General features: G+C 49.7%; 1 protein-coding gene across 2 annotated transcripts in view; it reads left to right on the top strand.

The window, feature by feature from the left end:
• The first annotated feature begins 588 nt into the window (after positions 1 to 588).
• Positions 589 to 6,000, top strand: part of GRM8 (glutamate metabotropic receptor 8) — a 314,702-nt gene continuing 309,290 nt past the window's right edge. The window contains exon 1 of one of the 2 annotated variants that reach the window (XM_030959457.1): positions 589 to 796. The gene's annotated coding sequence lies outside the window, so the exon portion shown is untranslated. Of the gene's footprint in view, positions 797 to 2,184; positions 2,351 to 6,000 lie in introns of those variants that run through there. The other variant, XM_030959458.1, reaches the window with a different exon arrangement.

Here is a 6,000-nt window from a genome sequence, read left to right as displayed (position 1 = left end):
GGGCGGGCGGGCCCGGAGCTGCAGCCGCGACCGGCTGGGAATTCACGTGGAGCCGCTCCGTGCCGTGCCGTGCCGAGCCGAGCCGTGCCGTGCTCTGTCCTGCCGCGGACTGTCCCCTCCTTCAGCACCAAGAACAGCTACAAGTGTGGCTACGCGCCCGCTCCGCTGAGCCGAGCCGAGCCGTGCCCTGCCGCGCCCCGCCGCGCTGAGCCGTTCCGTGCCGTGCCGTCGTTCCGTGCCGTGCTCGTCCCGCCTGAGCCGCGGTAAGCTCAGGCAGAGCCGTGCCGATCCCGCCGACGCCCGGGGGCTCCGAGCCGAGGGCTCCTGGTGCGGACCGCTCCGCCGGCGCGGGGGCCGGGCCGGGGGCGGGGGCTGAGGTGTTTTCTTGCTTGGCTGTGAACGGCTCAGCCGGCCGGTGCGTGTGTCCGCTGCTGTGACTGAGCGGCAAGACAGCGGAGGGTTGGTATAGTCACGGGGGCCACTGACCCCAAAAAGTTACCTTGTGGATTGTTCTTTTTTTTGGTGTTCTTGTTTTAGAGTAGGGAAAGGGAAGTGAGGAGGGAGTCAGTGGAGCAAGTTCGGCTTGGCTGTTCGCGAGTGTTAAACAGCACGACTGAAACCGCTCTCCTGGATACCTGTCCCAGGCTGAGCTCTCGCATATTAAGCTGACGCTGCTGAGGGAAGCTGTCTGAGACGAGGCTGGTACAGAAATTACCTCATGCCATTCCCGATCGACACCGAGTATAATTCCAGGGACCTCCACAGTAACATGGATATGCAACTCTTTTCGATCAAGGTATTTGTGTATCTATGTGTGTCGTCTTTAGTTCTTAATTTAAGCAGACGGGAGAAGGCAAATAATGCGCGTTTTGCCTTAGTTAAGATTTTTGGGCTGGGAATCCCGGGCAATCCTCTCTGCCTGCTTCGTGGCGCCAGGAGCTTTTATTTTTTTTTTTTTGCGTTAATTATTTATCATTTTTATTGTCGATATCCTCCCCCAATCAGATCTAACGAAAGAGATCCCGGACACAGTGCCGTCACAGCAGCGAGCAAAAAGGGAGAATCTCGGAGCTCCCGAGGTCTCCCCTCGACCGACTTAGCCGGGTCTTCTCCCACCCCCCGGGGAAGGGGGGTACAGGGGTTCCCCCGCGCTCCCCGCCACCTTGTTCTGGCCAGGAGGGAAGAGGGGGCTTCCGCCGCCCCGGAGGCACGGGCCAGCCCTGCCCACCGCCGCCAAATTCTGCGGGGCCAGGGTCGGGCGAGGTGCCGGTCGCCCGCCCATTCCTTGCCGGGTGGGCTCTGCTTCCTTGACTCCGCCGGGGGCATCCCCGCGTCCCTGGGGACGGAAGGGGCAGGAGGATCCCCGCCGAGCTCCGGGGGCTTCTTCCCCGGAGGAAGAAGGCGAGAGGCTGTACCGGCACGAGGCAAGGGCTTTACTGTCCTCGGCGTGGAACAGCATCCCCAGCGCTGGCATGTGCTGATCGCAGGAATGCGAGGTGTTGGCAGGTTGATGTATGACACGGTTAAAAAACCCAAACCAAACAAGCCAAGCAACAGCAATAAAAACCAGATAAATAAGAAAATGAAACGCAAAAACCTAATAACACAACTCAAGTAGTAAAAATCAATCAGTGACCCAAAGTGTATGGAAATCCGGCGTTGGCGTTTTGGAGTTTGCAAGCTTCGGACCTCTGGGACCAGGGATTCATTAAAAGAGACTTAGGTTTGCATCGAGGGGGGAGCAGAAGCTCATTAAAGCTGACTAGTTGATGCAAGGAGAGGAAGGAATCACTGGTGGCTGGAAATAAAAGGCGACGCTTGTTTTTGCATCGCCGCTGACGGAGGTGCAGCGCTCCCGGCCGGGGACCAGAGCTCGGAGGGGACCGGCGGAGCCCTGGCTCCAGCCGGGAAATCCGTATGTGCCCTCCGTCCCCCGCGCACGGGCCGCCTGGGCTCCAAAGCCGCGGAGGAGGCAGCTCAAACCCGTCCTACGGCCGCTCGCTGGAGGGAGCGAGGCTGCGAGGAGAGCCGCGACGAGGCTGTGCCGGAATCCCTCCACAGCACACGCCAGCCGGGGTACGGATGCGCCTGGGAAGAGACAAAACATAATAAATCGCTCGGCTAAGTAAAGTGGAGAACAATAGGGGGCTCCCTTCAAGGGAGAAGCGCAGCGGTGATGGGCGATGGTCGCGGAGTTGCGCGGGGAAGCCGGCTCGCCCAGCCCGGGGGCGCTCCCCGGGCCCCTCCGCTGGGCGGGGCCGGCCTGGCTGCGGTAGCCCTTCCTCGGGCCGGGAAAGGTGCCGGGCACGCCAAGAGCCGGGGAAGCACGGAGGAGCGGCGCGGAAAGCCGGTGCGTGGCCGGCTGCTGGCTCCCGCCGGTGTGCGCCGGCGGCGGGCGGAGAGGGGCGCGGGGCGGAGAGCGGCGGCAGGCGCGGGGTGCTGAGCGCGGCGCTGAGCGGGGTGGGTGCCGAGTGCGCGGGTGCGGTGCAAGGTCCGCGGAGTTCGCTGCGGTGTGCCGTGCGGAGGTGCGGTTGCGGTTCGCGGAGCGCCGTGCGGAACGCACGGGCGCGCCATGCGCCGGATACGGAGAGCGGGATATGGAGAGCGGGATGCAGAGCGATGCTCGCCCGGGGCACTCGCCCGCTCGCCGGAGCCGTCGCCGGGGTCGGGAGTGGACGCAGTGGGGGACTTTCCTGCCGGGTGCCCCGGGACGATTTCGGCGTGCGGCTGCGTTTCTGGGGGCAAAGCCGTTCTTGCAGAGCCCCGGACTGCACCAGCCGCGCCTGCTATGAGTCCGCTCAGCTGTGCCGACTGGAGCGGGAGTCTGGTGGGAAAGAGGGTCAAATGAAAGCAGAAACAACACAGAAAGCTCTCCTAGGGTGCCTGGGAAAATCTTGATCATCGTTTGCTAAACCAGAGGTGAAGCCTTTTTCTGAAGGTGTTAATACTGATGGGGTTCATTAAAAGTCCAACCAAGGGCAGAGGAAAATACTCAATGTAGTTTTCTTTTTAAAAATTGTAGTCTCTTCTTGGTCTCCCCCCAGCAGAAGGACCTGTGTTGGATTTTCACAGGGTAGCTTGTTTGGTAAATGGATATTTGCAGGGTAGGAGGTGAAGGCAGGTGTTGTAGAGTATTTGAAAAGGGGCTGATCAGGCTGAGGGTAGACATCAGACTGCACAGGGAAGAAATAGTTCCTGTAAACGAGATGCTGAGAGTGATTCGCCTTGAAGTCCTGATTATTGTGTAAAGGTTACCTCTGTGGCAGGGGCACAGCAAACCATTACAGAAGAGCCGAGGTAGATAAGACTACTTACATCAGTGAAGAATTCTCTTGCAAGTTAGGAGTTGCGATGTCAAGGCCAAAGGTTTTCCAAATTCCCTTTTGTTGTCAGCAAAACCCATTAATCTTCTATATGTGTCAGGCTACTGTGTGCAGGTGGCAACTCTTTGCCTGTTCTCTGTGGAAATTCAGCTATTTGCTCGTTGAGGAATGCTGTACAGGAGAAAGAAGCAACTTTTGTGAACATTGAAATGAACGTTAACAAGAGAATTCTTTCATAATTCAGACACGTCAGTAGTAAAACGTCAAAATAATAAAATTTGGGGGTTTTTTCCTCCTCAGAACTTAATAATGGAATTTGCCATTGTTTTGTTTTCATTCAGTAAAATCAGATCAGTTTTGTATTGACTGGACAATCTGATATTTTGTGAATGGGTTTTCACTCTAGAACTTCTTGTATCCCAATTCACAGAATATTTGCTTTATTTTATCTTGGTACTGTTCCAACCATGCTTTAAATACAATAAGAGATTAGGGTTTTTTTGCTCAAACAAAATTTTAAACATTTTTTCTGAGGTATTTTTTCCCCTCACTTGATAGCTTATATTGTCCCTCAGTAGAGGGTTCATGTATGTCTGTCTAGCAATGCCAGCTGTAAAATGTCCCTCCTGCCTATGCTCCAGAGAGTATTCTTTGCTCCTGATGCTGTCTGTAATTGTGAGATTTTTTAAAACTGTATATCCTGATGAACATATTGACTCGTTCTACATGTTTTCAGTGAAAACTTAAGTGCCAGCTGAAGAGGTTCTTTCAGGAACCTCGTTAACAAAATAGAAACATTTCCTATATTTATTTAAGTATTTATCTGTCACTCAACCCATTATTTAGACCTTTTCATTAACATAAAGAGGTTCTATAATGAGCCTGTCTTTTAGTGCAATGAGTCTGTGGTGTAACGACTGGTCTGGGTTCATTCTGATGCACTGGCTCTGGCAGTGTGGTACAAAAATACACAACCTTGAGTACCAAATATCTGATAAAGCTGAATGATTTTATGAAGGAAGTAATTTCAGAACCAGACACTACATGCACAAGTTTCCATCTCCCCTGTCTTGCAGTACTCCGCCTCCTTAGGTTTAAAAATAAATATATATTCTAGCAGAACAAGTGGAGGTTTGTGCTGAAATACTGACTTTAAAAATAGCAATATGTTCTGATAATGCCAGATATTTTTAATGAAATAAACCCAAGAGAAGCATGTATTACAAGGTGACTGGAAGAGACGCTTTGTGGTGCACTTACTCTCAGGCTGTGCAGGGGAAATATATGAATTTCTTCTCTGAACTCAAGTTTCTAGTGAACACCAGCTACTACAGTGGGGAACCTGGTAAATCAAGAATATATTTGCATTAATTCAAACTTTTATTGTCTTTTGGAAAAGGACAGCATTTTACTTCAAATGAAATCTCTGCACAAGAGAAAAGTTCATTCAGGCTTTATAGCCCAGAGGCCCGTGCTTTTTCACTAAAATTCATTGATAAAAATGGAATTAATTTAGATCATATGCTTTCTGCTTAGCTACACAGACTTGAAATGTTCTGTAAAAGGTAATGTTAATCAATATATAAAAAGCAGTGTGCCATGAATAAATTAGGCAGTATAATAGAAGCTTTTATTTCTTAGGTAACATTAAAAAAAAGACTAAAAGGTCTTAAATTTTTAAAAAGGACACTTTAAAATTTTATTTCTGTTTTATAGACAAGCAGCGGACACTTGCAGCTAAGAAACATGCTCCTTCAGGAAACCATGCAAGCTGAGGCAAAGCAATTAATGCTTATGAAGGCTATAATGTTGAAAAATGCTAATTGCCAATTCATTTGATTTTCAGTCAGTTCCAGATAAAGTATAAGACTGATGATCTTGGGCTCTCTGTAGCTTCTCTGTTGTTGTTAGAATTTAGAATGAAATAGCTGAATCCATCACTATTTGTTGCATGAAGACTGACACTTGCTTTAATTTCTGGGCATTTTTTGGCTGTGAGGAATTAACCTGCAGCTGAGAAAAGGGAAAAAGCAGTGTTTCTTTCCTTCAGGAATATTTTCCCTTTGTCAGTGGTGCTTTCTTGTTCTCCATATAGCGTTAAATAAGAGTAGTCTTATCTTTTATTGCCTTAGTGAATTTCTCCGTGTCTGGTTTGTACATACATGCATGGACCACTGAGTTCATTGTGGAACCATAAAGCAAATTACCTCTGTACCTATTTTAGGGCTACTCTTTACTATTTTGAACCCATAACTGTTTTTTTTCTACTAAGGCAATTGAAACAACAGATAACTGTGGCTAGTTAGTAGTTCAATCTTTTCTCTATAGTGTGGACCATATGAGAAATATCCCATGGGCCTGGATCAAATTGCACTGTAGTGTGAGTCAAGTTGTTCAGTTTGTGAATGACTCTGAGTTTGGCTCACAGGGCTGGAGCCCAGGCACCTTTGTAACCCGTGTGTCTAAAAAGAGCCAAGGGAGAATGATGGGATTATCACAAAAAACAGCACAGATTTTGTGTCACTTGGATTGAACTCTGAGCCAAATTCAAGCAAAACTAAATGTCAAGAGGTGCAGTGATTTTATTCATACTCATCAAATGTTTAATTTTCAACTGTTCATTTTCACAGTGAGGTAGTTTCACATTCAGTAAACGACTTTCCATTGTGAATCTTCT

Source organism: Camarhynchus parvulus, chromosome 1A (assembly GCF_901933205.1).
Source record: "Camarhynchus parvulus chromosome 1A, STF_HiC, whole genome shotgun sequence".
NCBI classification, from domain to species: domain Eukaryota; kingdom Metazoa; phylum Chordata; class Aves; order Passeriformes; family Thraupidae; genus Camarhynchus; species Camarhynchus parvulus.
The sequence above is the reverse complement of the archived record's forward strand: the minus strand, read 5'-3'. Positions and strand labels throughout refer to the sequence as shown.